The following is a 22289-nucleotide window of genomic DNA, read 5'->3' on the forward strand; positions in this document are numbered from 1 at the left end:
CTTCCCGGAGCACCCAGAGCAGAGCTGCGGGCACACAGAGGCACCAAAAGAGGTTGGCAGAAGCCGGCCAGGCAAAGCCCAACCCTCATGGACCTGTCCAGGCTTCCCACCAAGGTGCCCCCAGCACTGGGAGGGCTCTGACCCAGGCTGCTTCTGCAGGTCCTTTTGTCAAGTCCATCACCCAAAGCTGGGCACATCCCTGCGTGGACAAACCCCGGGTGCCTCCAGGCCTGCCTTTGACACCAACCTGTGGGTCCCCAGGACCACATGAGGTCTCCCGGGGCTGTTTTGGTGTTTCCCAACCCTAAAAGCACCCATTTCCTCCCCACCAGGCAGGGAGGTGCAGCAGGAACAGCCCGGGGATCCTCTCATGAGAAACAGCTTCCCAGTTTGTAACTGGGCACTCTCCCAGTGAGTTCCCCTCACGCCAGCACTGGCACAGGCAGGCACTGTGTGGACAAGCCTGCACAGCCCCCAAACCCCCTAAACAAAGCTGGGATGTGGCTCCCAACCACTCCTGAGAGAGCAGAGCTTTGCACTCCATGGGCTCTGCTTAGGTATGAAGGGGTAGGTGCGGCGCTGAGCCCATCCAGGGGCTCTCCTGCTTCCCACTTCCCTCCGGCACGCCGGCGGAAGCCGAGCCCACGGCAGCAGCGGCGCCTGGGCAGATGGAAAGACCAAATGATGGCTTTGCAGGGGGCCTGGGATTTGTTTGAGCCATCGCTGTCTCAGTGAGTGACTTCGAATAACGGATACACTTGAGAAAATCGCCATCTGCTCCCGGACAATCCGCAACCAGAGGAAAAGGTGAAATACATTCAGTGACTGCTTTATCTGCCGGTCCCCGGCTCCAACAGCAGGGTCAGGCTTTGTGCAGCGTCCTGAGAGTGAGTTAGGAATGAGAGGATGGTTTGGGATGAGCAGGAAGCAAGGAAGAGGGGAAGCGTTGGATGCTGCGCCTGCGGCAGGGCTCTCCCCGCATCCCGGGTTTGGTGAATTTGGCAGGAAGACACAATCTCACCAGATCTGTTATTTTTTTTCCCCCATCTCTGAATTTCAAGTGCCTCCTGCTTCCAGCTGGGCTGGAAATACCACAAAAACAGATGCTACAATGCAGCACATTGAGTGCTTCGAACCTGGGGAGAAATCAGACATGAGAAATACAGGCAGGGTTTGCAGCGCCGGTCCCATCAACCGTGCCAGGGATGAGCCTGAGGGTGGTTGGAAGAGTCCTCACGCCCATAGGCAGGCTCCAGAAATCAAACCCCTCATCCTCAGCCAAAACCCATCCCAGGAGTAGATGAAGTGCCCCCTGCATCTCTGCTTGGCCATGCCTGTGAGCACAGAAACCCCCTCCTTGCTTAGATGGCTGAGGTTTAGCCATTTGCAATTAGAAGGGGGATAAATCCTACCCCAAAGTCACAGCACCTTGCGGCAGTCCCTGGCTGGAGGGATCCCTGGTGCTCCCAAGAGGACTTTGCTGAGCAGGAAAAGCCTCAGCACTTGGTCCTGCAGGCGTGGGAGCAGCTGGGGAGGAACCGAGCTGGATGTGACCATTTTCGGTGGCCTTTCACTCCTGGCAAGCCCAAAGCAAGAGTGCAGCGGTGCTGGACACCAGCGCTGCCCTGCACTCCTCCGGCACCAAAGAGAGCCTGTTGCATGGGTAAAAGCAACGACTGGGTTTCTTCAACCCTCTTTTCCTCACTGGGCTTTACCTGTGCACCAGGGTGTGTTTGGCACCTGGGGAACACCACCCAAGCTGGCACCACCACCAGCCATTGTCTCGGCCAATGCATCCACTGGGGATGCAGCCCTGGGTGTCTTGAGCTCTGACTCAGCCCGGGGAGAAGCTGCCAGGCCCTGCACACCCAAGATACCACACTGAGCCCTACTGAGCTGCTGTGGCCCCATGGATATGAGCCAGGGATAAACCCTTCCCGAGGGGCAGTGGCTCCCACTGGTGTGGATGTGCTGGTGTGCCCAAAGCCGGGCACAAATGGAGGAGAAGCCCCCTCTGAGATCTTTGCTGCCCATGTGGAAGATAAAAGCTCCCATTTGGATTTACAGCAGGCAAAAGGTGGGCACGGTGCTGCCTCAAAGTGCTGCCACCGTGCTCAAAGCAAGAGGTTGGCCTAGCCCTAACCACAGTGTCATTGGGAGTCCCTGGCTAGGTGTCATTGCACGGGGGACCCGGCAATGTGTCCTGGGCAGCACCATAGCCACACATGGGTCCTATGTGCCAGCAGAGCATCCCTGAGCATCCCAGCCGGCGACGGGCATGATGCATGGTCGCCATTGCCCTCCACAACCAATCCCCTCCTCATGGTCCCCAACTGGCTTCGCACCAAGCACCGTGGGCACCTCCCGCTTGGCACGGGCACGATCCCGGTGGTCAGGAAGAGAGGATGAGGCTGTGGATGAAGGGCAGAGCGCGCCGCTGCGGCGTGCGGGAGCGGGAAGGCGATGGAGAGGGAGCAGGAATCTGTTGCCCAGGATGTGTGCTTCGCTGTCAGCCGGCTCTGATTAACGGGCTGCCTTCCAGCTCCGCGCCGGCTGCGTTCCTGGCAGGAGCGGAGCCCCCCGGCTTCCTGCCGTAGGAGCGGCTCGCTGAAAGGTTACATTTGCACAATGTGCCGCTGGAAAAGCGGTGCCAGAGGTTGCAGGCGGGGGAGCCGGCGAGCGGCGGCTCCGCTCTGCCTCTGTAATGGAAAAAACCCTCGGGGGGACGCGCAGGGAAATATCAGCTTACACTCCCCCCAGCACAGCCGAGCTGGGCCTGCATGGATGGCCACGGATGTGGGGAACAAGAGAGAAGGCTGGGGTGATGGCGGTGCGCATCCCTAAGTCCTTAGCACCGCTCTGGATCAGCCCCATCACCGTGGGCTGCAGGGCACTGAACCACTCCCGCGTGACACCAGGCTCCCCGGTCCGGTTTTGCACTTGCTGTAATCAAGATCCCACTTCTCTATGGCTTGGTGTGGAAAACTGAGGTTGTTGAGGGGAAACATCCCAATATTCCAAGGAGGAATTTCCTTCGATGGAGCTTCGCTCCGCACCGCTGTGATTTATGGGGTTTGGCACAGCCATGACTACCTCCACACACATGCACATGTCTCATCGCCACTTTTCCCAGCCTCATTACCCCATAAGTTTGGGTCTGGGAATATTATTTTGGTGTCTGGAAAGTCCAGGTCCTTGTGGGATTGCTGAGCCCGCCATAGCTGCTCCCTGCCTCACAGCATCCCCTAAAACCTCTGCTCACCGCCTCCACCATCCCTCTGGCACCAAAGCAGTCTCCTCCTGAGCAGCTCAAAACCCTTCAGGGTTCTCCCTCCCTGCACAAGAACCTTCCTTTCACCTTAGTGCATCTCACCCTGGTCACCTTCTTGCCCCCAGCCATGGAGGGGGGCTCAGGGCAGCAGGGGCAGCACCCACCCTCACCCCAGGGTGCTGGAGCCAGCTCACTCTGCCTTGCAGGAGCCGACATTTTCCTTTTTGTCTCCCTTGTTTCCTTGGTTTCAAGGTTTTCCTTCCTCACCGAGCCCCTCACTAAAGGAAAAAGAACAAACTAGGGAGGATCCCCAATTCAGGGTGCTCCGAGGGGATCACAGCTGCCCCTGCAGGCTCTTGGCACCCAATGGTCTTGCCCTGGTTCCTTGGGTTTGCCCCAAAGCTTTTAAATCTCACCCTCACCATGTGCAGCAGCCACTCAGACTCCAAACCCCACCAGATCCCCTTGCTCAGCACCACCCATCCCGGTCCCTGCAGTGCTGGGGTGTGAGTCCTCCCTCCCCGCTGTCCCCGGCTTCCCTCTGTGTCTGTTTTCATTAGGATTTGGAGATAAGCTTCCAAATAAAGGCAGTGTTTTTAACCACTCTGCCTTATCAGCCAGCATCCAACAGCATTCCTTATCTACCCAGCAGGGCTTGGAAGATGCTGGGAGGGAAAAGGAGACCCCAAATAGCCAGACCTCTCTTTGTTTAAGATGCAAACCAGCCCTGCAGCCTGTGGCATGGCTCCGGAAGGTACTGGTGGCTTTAGGAAACTACTCCTACCATGAGCAGCTCCTGCCCGGGGACAGCAGTGTTAAGACGAGCACATGTGTGAATACAACCCCAGGACCAGCTCAGCACACCTGGGTTTTATTCCTGGTTCTGCTGCTGGCCCAGGGATGACCTTCAGCGAGTTGTTTCCCTTCCCTATGCCTGCATTTCCGCTTGCTCTCCCACTGTCAGCCCTTTCCAAGCCCAGCGATGCTCTGCCCAGTGAGATACCCCCCAGTCCAAGGAGACTCCACATAACTTCACATCACCCCTGCCAAAGGTGTGCAAACAGCAGCAGCTCTGAGCATTGGCAGGTCCTACATCCTCTGAGTGCTCACCAGAGCCCCACCACCACTGAGTCCCATCCCCATCCCATGGCTTGATTTTACTCTGTGTGTGTCTGTGTGTGTGCAAAGGCCTGAATATAGGAACCAGCTGCCGGCAGCTTCCAGCCCCCAAACTGCTCCTCGCATGGGCCTTGCCACAGGGGTGTCCCCTGGGATGGGGTTGGAGCCAGTCTCATTCCCTTCCTCTGTGTCTTGGGGCCTATGCTTGGGAGAAGTCCATAGAGGAGTAACACCAATGATGGCAGCAAACTTGCCCCCCTAAAACATCCAGCTGTTTGGAGGCAGCAGACCAACCAGAACAGCCCAGGTCTGCCCTCTGCAACGAGATTAACCAAAACTTGGCATTCTTTATTGGGCTTTACAGAAAAAGGACCTTTTGCACAGGGATCAGAGGTCAACAGAAGTCCAGGGTTGAGCTAGAAATGATGGGTAAAATAAGCCCTACTGCTGTTGCCCAGAGCTCCCATCCCACACAGGGTCCCCATTAGGGATCAGCTCTGTTAGAGTCCCATTACTGGTGGTGGAGGAGCACACCTACCTAGATGGCATGGAGCTGTTTCCAGCCCTCACTACCCGGATCTCAGTGCACAGGATGCAGATGCTGCCCTGGGATGTGAGTAGGGAAGGCAGGAAGCCACAAGCATCCTGTTCCCACTCCAGCCCTGCCATGCTCCCTCCCTGCACACGGCAGAAGGTGCTAGTGTTTGGCTGGAGGGGTGGATGGGGAGAGTGCAGGGAAGGAGGGTGGTGGTGGTGCAGGCAGGCAGGACCCACATCCATAGCAAATCCAGTCCTGGAAGCACCGCAGGAACCCGGGACTGGGCACAGCAGGGGCCAACGTGTCCCATGTTATTGCCTCCAGTGTGGAGCAGATGTTTAGAAGAGCCTGGCTCCCAGAAACCCCCACTGTAAACCTCGTTGCCAGAGCATGCGAAGAATCTCAACACTGAAGCACAGCCAAGACACCCAGCTCTTTGGGGAAGCAGCATCTACAGATGCAGGCAGCACAGTGGCTTTTGGGGACAAGCGTGTCACGCTGGGCGCTGTTGGGTCCTCTGGCCTCCATCCTGCACTCACTGCCTTCCTTGAGCCACAGCCTGTCTCAAGGATGAGGTTGTTTCCCTGCTCTTTTCCCAAACAAGGTCTCCAACCAGACCAAAAACCCCCTTGAGTCCACCGAGCCTTCGCTTGTGGACAGCAGAGATCTGGCTGATTGCATGGGGTTGGATTTTTTTTCCTCCTTTCCAGCTGTTAAATTGCATTATAGACAGTTAAAAATACATCACATACTTTCCTAATGTGACTTTTCCGTGGTAAGCAAGCAGCACGGCAGCACCGAGATGCTGGAGGTCACAGAGAGCTGCTCGCTCATGCCCAAGGGTGACCAAGTGAGAGGCTCTAATTGTGTGGCCCTAAATTTGGGTCCTACAGAGGGGAGCTGAGTGGTCCCACAGCAGCTCTGGCCTCGGCAGCCTGACCCTCAGGCTCACGGCCTCTCTTTTGCCTCAGTTTCCTCCCTTGTCAAAGCATTTATGGTGTGTTCCCTGCAATGAGATCTCACATGAACCAAAACTTGGCCTTCTCTGTTGGGCTTTACAGAAAAAGGGTCTTTTGCACAGGGATCAGAGGTCAATACAAGTCCAGGGGTGAGCTAGAAACGAGCTGTTAACAGCATTACAGCAGAAAGGCCTAATTCCTGAGTGACATGCCAGTGGGACACAGCCTGGCCAGAGCCCACAGCAGGCATGGGGCAGTGCCAGGGTGGCTGAGCTCAGCCTAAGGCAGCAGCATTGCTGCAACCCATGTGCGAGCTCAGATTTATCTCCCCTTCTCGCAGCACAGCAAGCTGCTCCGAGGTCTGGGTGGGTGGAAAAACCATCTCCTTTTGGCTTGCTACAGCCCTGGAAGGAGCAACCTACATCCCCAAGGATGTGGTCCCTCGTGGCTGTGGGGAAGGCAAGGGGAGAGCAAAGGCGATCCTGCCCTCGGTTCCCAGTGCTGGGAAGGTGTTTGCATCAGCCCCCTTCATCCCAGCCAGGCTGCATCAACCAATTCCAACCCCGACAGACACCGACCCAACCTCTCACAGGGCTGATGCCACAGCCCCAAGCATGGGGTTGGGCTGCAGAGAGGAGCCCAGCGCCCCAAAGCAGCTGGGGCACCCTGGACCCCAGTGAGGAGCTGGATGGGGAGGAGAGCCTGCGAGAGGGCAAGGAAGGAGTTAACTTCCCAGCACTGCCAGCCCCCCCTCCTGCTTCTCTGCTAACTTTGGGAGGAAGGGAATAGCATAAAGGTAAGAGTGGAGGAAGGAGAGAGGAGACAGATGAGAGAAGGAGCAAGCGAGGGAGAAGGGGGAGCGGGAGAGAGGAACAGACGGCAGAGAGGGAGAGCGTGGGGGGGAAGATGCTGACGCTTCTCCTCCATCTCTGCGAGAGGCAGATAGAGGGGAGCAAGGGGAGAGAAAAAAAAGAAGGCAGCAAAGACCAAGGGAACATGGGAGAGGGAGAAGGAAGGAGCCCGAGCGAGGGAGCATGTGTGAAAGTCGCAGTGAGAGAAGGGGCCTCTTTGATTCCCCTGCCTCATACCAGACAGTGTCTAGACTGCAGCAATTATTGTCAGCTCAGAACACCCAGGCATTGCCATTTCAGCTGAAAGGGAGCTTAACAAAGAGCGAGGAAGAAAAAACCCTACCCTGCCGGCACAGAGCTGGTCTCCCTCCAGCACAAGGGGCTCTTCGGAGGGTCCTCCATCACCCCAAGCCCCCAGCCCCGGGTGCCCTCACAGCGAGAGGGAGCAAAGAGCTTGCTTGGAGCGAGGTGGCCACGGTGTGTGAGCAGTTCCCGGCCCAACCCCGGGGTCCTTGGCTGGTTTTGGGGTGCACCCGCTGAGCTCAGCTCTCCCTGCAAGCCCAGGTTATGGGGTGCAGAGCTGAGGAGCCCTGGGGAGGTGCCTGGTGGAGGGGGAGCTTCCCCAGCGGGCAGCATTGGGCTGTGAGTGCCCCTGGAGCTGCTCCCCAGGCCAGTGGCAGATGGTCAGAGAGACACCTCAGCATCACCAGAGCCTGGGGGATGAGCACGCCTCCTCTGAGCAACAGGGATGTGGCCCATAGAGCTGGGGACCTTCTCCTGCTTGGGGGACCCTGACGAACGCTGCTCCGGCAGCTCCCCGGCTCCCTTGGGGGTCAGGAAATGACAGGAGGTCACTCGTGCAAAATCACAGCGATAAAATCATCCCTCCTCTCCTCCATCCTGTTTCCTCACCCCCACTGGGGGCGTTACCCCTTCCCCTCTCAAGCCCTTTGCCCTCTAAGGGGCTTTTGTGCCTTTGGAGGTCTGGGATGCGGCCGAGCCTCACAGGAGGGAATTAACACCCAGAGCTGGCAGAGAGTCAGGAATTCCTGCCATCCGCTGGAAACACCACCCCGTGCCCACCCCGGCTCTGGTGAGAGCCAGCTCCAAATACCTCGGAGGGGAAGAGGTCGGGAGGAGAGCTCCTGTGCCCTGTCTCTCCCGTACCCAGAGTTTTGGAGGTGGTGATGATGCCACCCCACTGTGTGTGGGGCTGTCGTGCAGATGAGCCCCATTGGGCTTATCCCCAGCACCACCCATCTTCACACTTAGGGTGCAAAGAGCAGCAGGGCCAAGTGACCTTCCCCACTGGTGGATGGCACCAGGGACTGGCCCCGCAGAGGCTCAGGACCAGTCTGCTGGGAAAGACAACTGATCCCTGCAGACACCAGAGCTCAGCTCAGGTTTAATTAGCACTTTTAATGCTTGGAAAGGAGGCACCAGGGGATACTCGGCGGGTTGGATGCGTTTTCCTCACTAGTGATCCGGGATGGCAACAGGGAAGTTCCCCAGTTCCCAACAGGGAAGTTCCCCATGGTCAACATTGCCCTGGGGTCTAAGACAGCAAATACCCTTGGTAAACCCTTCTTGGAGCCCTCAGAGCAGGGGTACCTCTGTCAAAAGGGGGTTTTGTATAAAAGCCAAACAGTTGGCATGCTCTGCCAGTGTGGGATCTAGTTTGAGAGGTGCCTGAGCCCACATGAGCTCAGCTGAGCTGTTTGTCCTTGTACCCTCTCTGTTATTGGGGAACAACATCCATTCTTTGGCCTGCTTGGTCTGCTAAACCAAGGACTCCTCCCTTGGGTACAAGGCACTGATGTTGCTGTGTGGATGAAATCAGCCCCACTCAGGATCTGAGAGACCAGAGGAGATGGCAGCAGAAGTCCCACAAAGGACCAGGATGGCAAAACCTGCCTAGGGAAGGACTCATGCCCTTGGTTTACCTTGGTTGGCCATGGTGTGTCTGCAGAGACAATGCTGTTTCCTGGTGAGGATCACATCTCCCATCACCATCCTTCTGCAGCAGTGCCCTCAGCTCCCCGCACCACGGTGCTGAGCTCCGTCACATGCTGTTGCAGTGGCATCACTTCTGCATCTCGGCGATGGGGTCTCCATCTCCAGCAAGGCCTTGCACCCAGAGCTTGCAATGCTCCAGCCATGGAGGATGCTGAGCTTCCAACAAGTGTGGGTGCTGCAGAGAAATAAAATACATAAAGTACTTGGTAAGAGCAGTGGCAGGCCTTCACACTGTGAGCTCGGGACATAAAGTGTTGGACTCAGGGGACCATGAGGGGGACCTGCAACAAGACAAGGCTGGAGAGCTTGGGGAAGTGTTTCCCCAAAGATCTGCCAAATGGAGGGCTTCCAAACTCCCACCCCAGGGCTTTGTACCACAGACCAAACACAGCCGTGGAATGCAGTGGGGCTGCCACTGAGGCCTCCCTGCAGTTCTCTGATGCTGGACTCCCACCAAAGCACGGTGAGGCAGTGCAAGAAGGAGAGCCTTGCGTTCTCCATGATACCCCCAGTGTCCCTCCCTCGCCTGTGTTTCAAAGCAACTTGTGCCCCTGTCAGACCCAACCCTGCAGAGACGCAGCCCCCAAAGTCTCCCACATGTGCCCATTGTCAGGCCCCTTCTGTGTTCCCCAGCTCCCTGAACCAGCCGCGGTCCCAAGCTCCCAGGCAGGGATCCAGGAAGCCACAGCCGCCGGTGTACGTGCCCTGTTCGTGTGCGAGGGAAACCGGCCGCATCCTGCTCCCCGAGCACGCAGACATGTGCCGGGAGAGGATGGAGCTGCTGAGGGCACAGGGAGCAGCCGGGACTCTGCGGGCAGAGCCAGTCCTGGCCCCGCTGCATCCCGTCCCTGCCGCCGCGCCAGGACCACGCGGGGGACCCACGGGGCATCCCCGCACCACGCAGGGCCCTTTCTCGCCTTCCCAGCCCTCCGCAAATGCCAACTGCCTGTTTTCCAGTTCCTGCAGATTTACCCCCTCCTCCCCCCTCGTGTCCCCCCCCCCTTTTCCTTCCTTTCTTCTTCCTGGGTTAAAAATAATCAAGTTTCTGGGAAGCGCAGCCCCTGCTGCGCCTGCCTCCCTGCACTCGCGCCCCGGAGAATAGCTCCGCTCCCGGCTCTGCTCCGGCCCCTCCTCGCTGCTCTCTCCTTCCTCCTCCCCACCCCCTACAGGGATCTGACTAATATGCTCGGGCTCTGCTTGCCAGCTCAGCTGGAAAGGAATTTAACCATTGCCTGGCCTGGAGGGAGCGAGCGGAGAGACCGGACGTTCCCCCCCTAAGGAGAGGAGAGACCCGTCCTCCATCACCCGGCACCCCTGGGCTGGGTCCCTGTGCAGCCATGCTCCCTTGGGTGCTGGCCCGAGGGTGATGGAGGAGGAAGGATGCGTGGTGCCAGCACCCCACGGTGAGTGGTAGTCCCAGCACCGAGCCCCACATGGGTGCAGTAAGCCTTGTGGGCTCACTCAGAGGTGTCCTGCCATTCCTTAGGCCATGCAAGGTGAAACGCAGCACCCTAGGTACAGTGGTCCCCAGGGGTTGGCTCACGGGAGCAACTCATCCAGCCATGGATGCTCCCTGGGCACCCTGCAACTCGTCACAGGCCTCAGTGCAGGGTGAGGGTGGAAGATGGGTATGACAAAGTGCTGCTTGGGGGTCATGGTACTGCTCGAGGAGCGTAGTGGGACCCACGGCTCCAGCCCCACAGCCTTGAGGAGCATGGGGAGAGCCCTGGGCATGGGGAGCTGTGGCTCAGCCCTGCTGCAGTGCAGCTCTGGCAGGAGCCAGCAACCCTCTGCCGAGTGCTGGGACTCAGCTTCTCCGGTATGACAGTGGGTAGGAAGCTGCAAGCAAAAGCAATGTCACACGTGGGTAACAAGCAAAAGCTTCTCTGTTCCCATGGCTAAACCCTGGTGCTAAAAAAGCTGCTGTTTGTGCAGACCCCCTGCGTGCCCCCCCTTTGCCAGCCAGGCTCAGATTTAGCAGCACAGAAGGAGCTGGAGCCATGGCTCTGCTTTACTGCAGGATAAGCAAAGTGCAAAGCTTTGACCAAGGTTATCCCAGAAAGGCTGTGGCAGAGGTAAGAGCTGACCCCCCCCCAAGGCTTCACTCATTGGTGTAATGAAGCGTCTCCTGCTCTGCCACAAACTCTCCTTGATAACTCCTGCAAGGCCAGGAATCCTAAGCCTAGCACCCCATAGGCAGTGCTGGGCTCAGCTAACCCCCTGTGCTGGCTGCTTCAGCTCCCTGCCGGGGCACAAACCATCCCAAAGGAGGATACTACCTTCCTGGAGTCCGATGTTGGGTGAGCTGTAAGCCCAGACTGTGTGGAGATGGGTCTGGGGAGGAGGAAAAGGCACCGGGCACAAAGCTGGGACCAGGAGAGCACAGGAAAGCTGCATCCAGGGATGACCCTTTAGCTGCTGGGATGCTCCATAGAGTGGGTCCAGCATATGCCAGGGGAAGGGGGTTGCCCTGGCAAGAAGGAATACGAAAGAGGAAGATGTCTCCTCTCCAAATCCTCCCTTAAATGGCAGTTCTGCTATGAAACAGGATGGGGCTCAGTGTTTGTTTTCTCTGCAGGACCCGAGCGTGGCTCAGCCTGGGACTGCAGAGTCAGGCTGGGCTCCTGGCTCACACGGCCCCAGCTCGGCTCTCACAAACATCCCTGCAGAGCCATTGCTCCGGGTGAGAGAGAGGAGGGGAATAAGCATCATCTCACTCCCACCTCAGCTTTCTGCCCCGGTTACAGGGCTTGAGGCTGCGGGATGGATGTGTGGAGGACGTGAGCCCTTGTGCACCAGGAGATGCGCAGCTGAGCCCCTTTGGCCCCTCACGTTATGGGATGAAACAAGAGATGGCAGGACAGAAGCAGGACCCTGACCATCCCTTGGCAAGCAAGGACACTCTTGTTTGCTCCTCCATCCTAAATGCCTTGGAGCTCCCCCCCAGCCCTTCCAGCCCCACAGGCCCCACGGCAACCTCAGGAGCCAGGAAATGCTGGGATTGAGAAACTGCAGGCAGCAGGATGAGACAGGAGCCAGCGCAAGCAGGATGTGACTCAGGGGTGACTGGGACCGCTGCAGGGGTGTCACCAGGAAGCGGTACCTGGGGCCCATCCTGTACCCTCCCTCTCATGCTCCTCATGGCCAAGCCCCAGCTCGCCACAGGAGACAGCAGGTCCCGGTCATGTTTCACCACCTCAGTCCTCTGTTAACAGCACAGCCCCTGTCTTCTCCCTCCATCCACCACAGGGTTTTGCCTTCCTGCCCTTCCCAGGGCTGTCCCTGCCACCACAGCGCCCCAGCCCTGTCACCCATCTATGTGGCAAACCTGATAATTCCCAAGGATTTTTCAGCACAGACTGGATGGCAGGGATGGGAAGTTTGGAATGAAGGAGAGCTCAGACACTGGGTAGACCTTCCCCTCGTCCTGCTTCACATCCGCTGCTGTAGCACTGCAGGAAAGGAGAAAGAAGAGGATGAAGGAGAAGAAGAGAATAAAACCACCACCAACAAAACAACAGAAACGTGGTTTTGCCTGTCCCCTCTATGTGCCGTGGTCCCTGATGGATTCCAGCACATCCTCACATTTCCTAGCTCCAGCATGGCCAAGGAAAGCCAGCTGAACAGCCACTGCCGCAGCATCGCCTGCTTGGGAAGAGAAATCCAACCCCAGGCACAAGCCATAGCACCCAATCTATTAAAAGCAAGAACAAAAGGCATTAAACCCATTACAACCCAAAGACTGGACACAGACTCACTGGCTTTGTGGCAGTTCAACCCCAGTTTCAGCTCACCCGGTCTGAGAGCAGAGGAGTTGGTATTGTGCTCATCCATCAAGTGGACCCATTTTACTGGTCCAGTGAGGTCCTGTGGGTGCTCAGAGCCACCCCATGCTGTGCAGGGCATGGGACAGCTTTGCAGACGGGATATGTCCCTCTCCTTTGCAGGGGAATGGCTCATGGAAGTGTCACAAAAAGCCAGTGCTCAGCAAAGAGCTTTAGCTGGGTTAGTGCTCTTCCAGCCAAGGAATTCAGTTCAGTTCCCAACACCCCGGTTCATCAGCCATCCCTCCACACAAGGAATTATTTGTCCCAGATGAGGAAAAACAGATCAACAAGGAGATGGATGCAGCAGTTGAATCCAGTAATGCCCACAGACGGGTGAACTGCTTCCTTGCTGTGGGGCAGGACACCAGGGAGATGTGGGACTGTGGGTGAGCCCAGGACACCCAACCCACTGCAGCCCCTGGTAGATAAGGGCAGCCCCCATCCCTATGGAAAGACATATGATGGAAAAGACCCTGTTACACAAACAGCTCCGACCCTGCCCACCAGGCAACAAAATCTCAAGGGCTCCAAGATGCTGCAGTTCTCCTTTTCCATTTCCCCACACAGGCAGGTCAGCAAAGCACAAGGACACGCTCCCAGGGGAGAGAAAGCTCCAAAGCTTGGCTGGGAGAGAGGAATGGGAGTGCAGGAGTGCAGTTTAGCCTGAAGGCCTGGAGATCCTCCTGGGAGGTACCTCTGGACCCAGGAGGATGCAGGAGCCAACAGCAACATCACAGCAACTCCCTCAGACATCACAGTTGCTCTCTGGGTAATGCACTATCTCCAATGTGGGGCCAAACCCTTATCCCTCATCCGTGATCCAGGAGAGCCTGCACTGCCCAGAAAACATGGGGTGTCTTTCCATGGCCAACTCTAACCCAGGCACGGAGGCACCGGTGGTGGGGCTGAAAGGGACTTGCGCTCTGCTCACTGGGTGACTCTCATCTAAGAGCTGATGGAGATTGTGTTTGCTTGGCTCTGAGGAATAGTGGATTGATCACCAACTGGAAGATTCAGAGAGGCTGAATCATCCTGAAACTCAGGGTGAAGCTGAGAAAGTGTTTGAAGTGAAAAAGAGAAATACTTGCGTAGCGCAGGGGAGGAGGCTTTGAAGATCTCAGACTATCTCGTTCCCTCTCTCGCAGGATGAATTGTTGTATTTGAGCATTTTCTAAAAGAATCATTTTGATTTTCTCATTCCCCCAAATCTGTATTTTTTCAGTTCAAAAAGTGACCCCCATGTAAACGAAGAGATCTCATTAAAATCAGGCAACCCCCAAACATAACCAACCAAAACCCTTTCAGGCCAAACCAAACATTCTGGCTTTACCCAGCCCAACCACTTACACTGCTTTGGGGTATCGTATGGATTCTTTTTTACATTAGTTTCCATTTTGCCAGAAATTGCCTCCTAATCCCTGTTCTGGGTTGACATCATCCAATTCCCACACCCAGAATGTTCTCTTTGTGCACCAGCTGACACTCTCCATTCATTTTCCCAGCAACATGGTACTCCATCAATGGGCCAGACCCACTGGAGGAACTACCTCCTCTGAGAAGGATGAACGCTTTGGTTCACCTTGCTCGCAGAGCTCTGAGCATCCCTCGCAGGACCTTCACCCAACCTCCAAACCCTGGTTATTGAGGGACATTTAAGCCTCCTTAATAACTCAGCAGCCCAACAGCCACCTCTACTCTTACGTTACTCTTCTCAGGAGACCTGCTTTCCAACCCAACTCAATTCTACCCAATCCAAACTGACTCAACCCAACCCAACTTTCTCCCGCAGTCTCCATCCCCATCACCCACACCGGGTAGCATCATGCCCAACTCCAAGCTCACCATACAGCCATAAGAAGAGGGATTTACCACCCAAAAAGAGCAGGTTTCCCTAAGGCTGCCGCAGCGGAGGTTGAAAGGGGGGGTGTCAGACAAAGAGATGCCGGGCTGCACTTGCAGCCCCTGCCCTGGCTGCAGAGACAAGGAGCAGCAGGATTGTGCTCTGCAACCCCAGGCAAAGAGGTGAGACCCCAGGAAAGTAGCAAACAAGTTGAGGTGTAAATGCAGGCTGTATCCACGGCACTCGAGCGCGGTTCGTTATCTCTGCTTACACTGGAGCCGGTGGAGCCGGGTTTGAGAGGAGCAGAAATCTCAGCAATTAAAGATATGTCGTGTCAAAAAACCTCTAAACTGATTAAAGTTGAAGGCTCCGTTTTCTTCTTTTCATCAGAGAACGGAATCAAAACCTGCCTGGAAAGACGCACTCCCCCCGTTCCCAGCGCTCCGAAGGCAGCGCCTGCATCCGTCCTGCTGTGTCCCTGCATTTTAATTACCACCTTATTAATATTCATGAGACTAGGCACTCAAGGGGGATTGCAGTCTGTCATTCTCTCTCTTTCTCTCTCTATTCCCCCCCTCTCCAACCTCTCTCGGCTGAATCCATAGTTTTTTTTCCCTTCCCCTTCCCAACAGTTGGCATGCAGCAGATCCGTAAGGCTGCGTGTGCATGCGTCCCCGAAGGCGACGAGCATGCAAGGGGCTGCAGGGAGGATGCTGGTGGTGGTGGCAGGACACGGGGTGAGGATGGGTTGGTTGGTGCGGGGTTGCCCCCATCACATGTGGTGGTCCCAGCATCCGGAGACAAAACTGTCACACACTTGGGGTGTGATTAAAGCACAAGAGCAGAGGGGCCGGTTGGGAGCAGGAGAGCTGGAGCACATGGGAATGGGCATGTGAGGAGTGCGTGCAGACAGGGGGTATATCTGCGCGTTCTCACATTCGTGTGCATAACTCCTGGTAGCAGCATCACTGCTGAGTGATGGGTGATGATGTAGGACCTGCATGAGAAGAGGATGGCTGTGCAGAATGGCACTGGGTGAATGCAGATGCTTTCAGCCTCCATCCCACCAGCTCTCCTTGGCGACTGAGCACCCTGCACCCCAGCTCACCATGCTTGGGCAAAACCAGCCACTGAGAGCATCACAGCACAGCCAAGAGGCCACCACGTAGGTTCCTGGTGGAGCCACAGCCTTGGCTGTCAGGGTGAAGTGGGACCTAGGAGGTCTTGCGTGCATTCAGCAAGGGGGTGACTCCCCCCACGGCTGTGCCCCCTTTGCTGGTGCAGTTTGATGGCTGCACAAATTGGATCCCATTTGTTTTCTCAGGTCCATGGCGCCGGCATGCCCCAGGAGGAGAGAGGGCAGAAAGCCTGGCTGGAGGGCACACAGAGGGAATGGGCTGGTGGTGGAGCTGAAGGTAAATCGATTTTCTCATTCCTAAGTTGAGCAATGTGAGGTTTGCCTGCTCCTCGCTGCCACGGAGTGCTTAACCCTTTCCGTAGTCATTACTGAAAGCAGTGGCCACATGGGCAGCGAGCAGAGAGCTTGTGGGGCTTTGCAAACCCTGCTTCTCCCTCAAAAAAACACAGGAGGGGCCAGGCTGTCCCCTCCCAGGTCCCTGTCCCTGGGGACATCAAGGACATCAGTGGGGTGATGATGCAGAGCCCGGCTGTAGGTAGTGGGCAGGTTCCCACATCACCCCACACTTCTCAAAGCCACTGGCAAAGGGGCACACGGGTCTCCCCATCCCAACAACCACCAGTTGCAGACTGGAGCCCACCTCCGTTCTCCATGCAGCCGCAGCCAGACCACAGTCCCACCTTCCCCCAGCATCTTCCTCTTGGCTAATGCCACCCAGAGCACCATCAAGCAGCCCAAAACCCCTTTGCGGACGGATGCGCTGCCTCCTCAGCACCAACCACCTGCGAGCAACCTGTCGAGAGACACTCCAACCCGGTGGCTCCCCAACGCCCCACTTGCTCAGCTCCACAAATATTTGAATTAAGGTCCCCATGGGAGCCGCAGTCACAGAGTAACTGATTTCTCCTCCTTCATTATATCTCTGTGTAATTTACCGAGGGACGGCGGCGTGTGCCTCCGTTCCAGCGAATTCCCAGCAGGACTCCCCAGAGCTCACAAATCAGGCAAAGGCAAGGCATTAGAATATGAAAGGTGAGGCTGGGCTCTCCACCAAGGCTCATCCTGCTCTTCCCCGGCTCTGCCAGCCCTGAATTGTGTTTTATTTCCGCCTGCTGCCTCCTGGGCGAGCGGGGAGGTCACGGGTTGGGGATGAGCCACGGGGCTGTGTCCTCGGCTCCTGCTCCCTTCTAGGCAAGAAGAAGGGGGAAATGGGTGCCGTCCCTCTGGGCAGCATCTCAAAGAGATGCCAAGGAAGCTGGTGCAGCAAAGGTTTCCGAGTGAAACTACATCACCTGGCCCTGAAGTCTGACTTGCTTGCACCTGGATAAGTAGCCTGTGCCTCAGTTTCCACGTCTACGGAAGTAGACCGATTTACTGATTTAAGAACCCCCAACACTTAGATGTTGGAGGTCTGTAAAAGGCAACCGGCATTATGGATCCATCTGTGCTGTATCTCCAGCAAGGAGGAGCTGGAGGACAAGTCTGCCAGTGTAGCTCTATAGTTACCAGAAAGAGCTCAAAGAATCGCCAAGGAGAAAGAGAAGAAACATGAAAAAATGAGGAATTTGGACCAAGGAAGCACAACCAAGCTGCTTGGTGCTGTTAACACAAGATGGGAGGAGGTCTTCAGCAGACCCACCTCGATCCAAACCCAGCCCATGGCCAACCACCCTATCAGCCCTGTGCTGAGGTGCCAGGGTGGGATAGTAGAGGATGACCGGACCTCTCACAGGTCTTTGCAGCATCTATGGGCTGAGTAGGGGTTGCCCCTCTCCAAACCCTGGTCACCACCAGGGATGTGACAGCAGAGCAAAGCGCTGGCCAGGCTCGGACACAGCGAGCTCTGTTCCAACCACGCTGCAAACAGCGGAGGGCAACATTTTGCTTCCTGGAAACCCAGAGAAAGAAGTGTTTTTGCTGAAGAGCTGCAGCTCGCAGGCAACCTGCAATGGAGATTTCGGAAAGCTGGGTGTTCCCCCTTCCACCTCCTCTTTGCGAAGACAAAGACTTGGCAGATGGTGGTGGTGGTGCTTCGCAGGGCTCCTGCTAGGCTTTGCTTTGGGAGATGGGTGCATGAACCCTCACTCTCACGCTTCACTTTAGAGGTACGAGCAATGTGAAACCTGCCCGTCCCCAAATCCACCCATCCCTGGGCTACCTCAACTTCTCGAGCCCTTCACCCGGGCTGACTTAAAGACCTGGGGCTGCTCAGCCTTTAACAAAGAGCTCCTGTCTCCCCAGCCTTTGCCAGTCTTGGGAGTTAAATAGGCTGTGCTGAAACCAAAGCAAACAAAGCCCCTGCAAAGCAGCTCCAAATCCCCATCCCCTTTCCAGTGCTGAGCCCGGGCACAACGCTCTTGGCACAACGCTGTGGCTCACTCCCTGCTCCGAAAGGCAAGCACGATGGACTGAAGCAGTGAGGTTGTGTTCACACCTATGCTTCGTGCTGCTGGGCATCCATGGGAGGCAATGAAGGGGTGTTCTGGGAGGGAAGCTACTCCAGCCTCTGCCTGCAAAACCCCTGCTCCAGTGGATTTGCTCTGGCCTCCAGCCGGTACCGTGAATCCCTATGGAGTAGCTCTGGAGCAGCCCTCATGGGCACCACATGGCTTTCCCAAGCATGCGGACCCCACTGAGACCTTTCCAAACACGCTGCTCAACCAACCCCACTCACCTTCTCCCATTCTGGGGCACAGCTCCCCATCCCTGGGCACTGAGCCCTCCTTCCCCCTGGCATTACAGCTCCCGGTTTGGGGAAGCACAGAGGTGATGGCAGATGGGGGGGGTCTCCATCAACCCCAGGGGGGGATTTTGGGCATGCCAAAACGCTGGCTCCTGCATCCCAGGGGCCCGGGGTGTGGTGTGTGTGTGTGTGTGTGCAGGCAGCGCTGATCAAAGCACCGAGCACAGCCCGGGGCTGTGGGGGGGAGGCAGGCGGCGGGAGATGAAACGGAGCAAAAGTTCCTTGGGTTCGGACGCGGGAGTTGGAAAGGATTCGACGGCAGCTTGGAAAAGGAGGAGGAGAGAGCCGGGAGCAGCAGCGTTCAGCAGAAAGGAATGTCCTGATGGGACGGCAGCCTGAACGCTGGCCAGGACCCCCCCCCCCCCCTCCTCCTCTCCTCCTTCCCAAGGCTGTTTAAAAGCCCCGGACCTCTCCAAGCCCTTTAATTGGTGCTTTAAAAAACTTCCTTGTTCCTTGACGCGGCGAGGTTTGCGTTTCATGCCCAAAATGACTCAATTCCCCCCTTCCCCCCCCCCCATGAAAAGAAAAATCCCCTTTGAAAGGTTTGCTCTAAGCCAGCTCCATCCCCTCCCCACCAGCCCCAGTAGCCCCCAGCCCTCACCCCACCAGCCTCTTGTGTGTATTCTTGTTCTCCCCTAATAATCCACATCCCAGCTGCCTCCCTCTGCTTTCACCCTCCTCCTCCCTGCCTCTCTCGCTCCCTCTTTCTCTCTCCTCCCCCCTTCCTCCCCCTTTCCATAACTCAAAAGCTTGTCAGGCTGGTTCCAGACTGCTGGCGCCAGGCTTCACTCCAGGAAAAAAATAAAGCAAAAGAGAAAGGCATGCAAGGCAAAACAGCCCCGCCACATGAACACACATCAAACCAGCCCTTTATCTCCCCGGAATGCTCTCCCCGCTGCAGAGCTCCCTACCCCAGCCCAACAGCCGCGCTCTCCCCATCCCTGTCACCCCAATGCAGCCCCGCCAGGCTGCGAGCGTGCCCGCCCCGGCACAGGAAAGCGAAGGAGCAAATACAAGATGTATTATTTATCAGTGTTATCAATTATTTAGAGCCCCGGCGCGGGGAAGGGGTGGGGAGAGGAGGCTGTGGCACAGGCAGCTTTTACCCCAGCAATCAGGCAAGGGGTTTGTGCCCACGTCCACCTCCCCGCTGCCCCTGGTGTTTGCCTGCCCGTTGGGAGGTGATGGGGTGTCTGCAGCATCATTCCCTGCAGCCCAGCACGCTGGTGGGGGGTTGTTTCTTAGCCTGATCCTTCCTGCCTTCAACAGAGCTGGGTGGAAGCACTGAACCCTGATACCCACCTCCAGGAGCATCCCAGTGCTGGAGGCATCAGACCCAGTGTCCTCCACCACCCCTCACTGAGAATCAAGGCTCTCCCGTGTGGGGACCCAGCACTCTGCCTCCTCACCCATGGGACCTCCTCACCCCAATAATGCACATTTTAGCATCAATATCCACTTTCCCAGGCACTCTCAACAGTGATCTCCTGGTTTGCTGGTGCATGTCTCCATGCCACCTCTACCCACAGCCTTGAGGATGCACCACACTGCTCATCATCACCCTCCAACAGCAACAGTGGCCTATGCAGGGCTCTGGAGCTCTGAGTCACTCACACATCCAGCCAACCGTTATGGAGCTGCATCAGCACAGGACAGGAGGCAAACATCCATAGCTCTCCACCTCATGGAGCTTTCAGGTCAGTCTTGACCCCAAAAGATCAAACCCAACATTCCAAACCCAGCCCAGGCAGTGGGATGAAGATCACACCACACTACCCAGCCCCTTCTGGCTCTGTTTTCTCTTGGATTTGGGAGCAAACACCACGCCACCATCGTTATGATGCTGCTGGCAAAAGGTCCTGGTCACCAGGGAGGTGACACCTCACCTCACTGTACCCATAGGGCATGGGTTTGTCCCGGGGCCACTGCCGCAAGCACACAGATGGCTACCGCAGCCTCCCCTGTCAGCTCGCACTGAGGAGCTGCAGTGGGAACGTGTGATGAGGTGGGTGTGCTAAGAAGATTCTTTTTTGGCAGACTTGGAGATGACTTTATTGCTCACAAGTTCTCGAGTCATGGCTGAGTAACACACTCATCACATGGCTGAAACAAAAAATAGCCCTTACCCCAGCACTAAACCATGGACAAAGGGGGTTTGCTTTGCTCCCCTTCCCTGCTCTGGCTTTATGTGGTTGGGGGTTTGCAGGCAGCAAACCTGCCTATGGGCTGATATTTAGTTTAGGCAAAGAGATGGACAGCAGCTCCCACCATGCACACAAGCACCAGACCCATCCCAAGACCTCCCTTTCCGGTCAATGGATTCTGTACCTGAAGCAGAGCAGCAGCGTCCACTCCAATGGGATCTCTGGGAAACAGCTTTCATTTGGGTGGCTGAATTTGTCCCTCTGCTTTCACACAGGGCAACCTCAGCCTGCCGTGGCCTCAGGTGTTTTCTTCTGAGGACCAAGAGTTGTGCCCTGTGGCACCATGTCCCCAGCCAAGCAGTGTGAAAGCTCCTGGGCTGGGTCAGGCGAGACCCTCAGGTACCACCAAGGATGAGTTCCTGCAATGCAGTCGGTGGTTTGGATGCCAAGAGGGTGCAGAGAGTGATGTTATCTAAGGACAGGAGTGTCCCCACCTCCTGTGCCTTCCACTCTTGAGAAACCAGTGGGTGCTTTTGAAGAGCCACCAATGGGTTCCTAACCTGGAAGGAAAACCACTGTCCTCTGCTCCAGCCAAGCCAGTGGTGGCTGATCAAACCCCTGCAGCAACTGAGAGCGATCAAAAAGCATTAACAACCTCTTAAGGCCGTGGGTGCAAAGGAAGTGCTCTCCCCTTTCCCAGGTAGGGAAATGAAGGTGATGAGGGACAAAGGGACTTCCCCAAGGTCACCAGGGGAATGTTGCTGGAAAGCTGGGAACAGACCTCAGGACCAGAAGAGAGACCCAAACACCAGAGGTTTGTGCTCTCTGGCTCCCAGGTCCTCGCATCCATCCTGACCTACCCTTGGGTCAGCCACAGACCCCTCAGAGCCCTGATGACTTCAGAACACCCCTCCACTGGAGAGAGGAGAAGGTTGGGAGCATGAACCCCTCCAGATGTTGGCTTTTGGGTGCCAACAGCTCTCCAGCCCCAAAAGACCTCAAATGGGATGGAAAAACTTTTCCCTTGAGTAAAGGAAGAGTAGGAGCAGCTCTCTGCCTTTGACTGTCCCAGGTCTCCCATAGCAAAGGCTAAGGACAGATGAGAGCTAGTTGGAAGGGGGAAACAACTGAAATTATTAATCCCATCCCATGTTAATGGGTTCAAAAGGGATGTTTTTGTCAATTTTCTACTACATTTTCCTTGTTTCCATTTTGAAAAACAACATTCCAGAAACACCAGCCCTTAAAGTTGCTGTTCCTCCTCCTGAAAGAGCAGATCTTGGAGAGGAGAGCAGGGTGGCTTAGTGAAGGGAGAAACTCCACTGCAGATTGAGGGAGGAAGAGCAGAAGGCCAGGAGGAACCCTTCATTTGGAAATGTCACAGGCAGCTTCAGGAAGAAGAGAGAAATACCATTATGTGGAGAATGCTGCACAAAACTTTGTGTTTTAAAGGCTTTGTGTGGTTTTTTTTCCAGCTAAAAATAACCCCCCCCATGCAGAAAAGGCAGGCAGCTGTCCCAGGGCAAAGCAAAGGGTGCTCGGAGGGGCAGCAGCCGCCCCAGGTCAGCTTGTGCTGCTCCTCAACAGGCAGCTCTGAGCATGGAACGACTTGGAAGGACAGGATCTGCCCTGTGCTGCCTTTAAACAAGCCCAGGGAGCCGGGGTGGCCTCGCACAGCACCGGATCCTCAGTGAGTCAGAGCTGGCCATTACCAGATTGGGGCCATTTCCTTGCATCCAGCTCCTGGAAATGGGGAACGTGGATGCCCAAGAGCATCCCATGGGGATGCTCGGTGGCTTCTGGCCAAGCTCCAGAGCTGCCCCACTGGGTGCGTTTGCTGCAG

At 56.4% G+C, this 22289-nt stretch overlaps 1 long non-coding RNA gene across 1 annotated transcript in view; it reads right to left on the reverse strand.

Annotated features, from left to right (window-relative positions):
* Positions 1-813: 813 nt before the first annotated feature.
* Positions 814-22289, reverse strand: part of LOC134175376 (uncharacterized) — a 54178-nt gene continuing 32702 nt past the window's right edge. The window contains exons 3-5 of the long non-coding RNA XR_009968989.1: positions 12083-12206; positions 8682-8929; positions 814-1136 (exon numbers count right to left, since the gene is read on the reverse strand). This is a non-coding gene — a long non-coding RNA (uncharacterized LOC134175376). The remainder of the gene's footprint in view (positions 1137-8681; positions 8930-12082; positions 12207-22289) is intronic.

This window comes from Pezoporus occidentalis, unplaced genomic scaffold (genome assembly GCF_034315485.1).
Source record: "Pezoporus occidentalis ecotype Australia unplaced genomic scaffold, CSIRO_AGI_Poc_V1 ctg68, whole genome shotgun sequence".
In the NCBI taxonomy this organism is placed as follows: domain Eukaryota; kingdom Metazoa; phylum Chordata; class Aves; order Psittaciformes; family Psittacidae; genus Pezoporus; species Pezoporus occidentalis.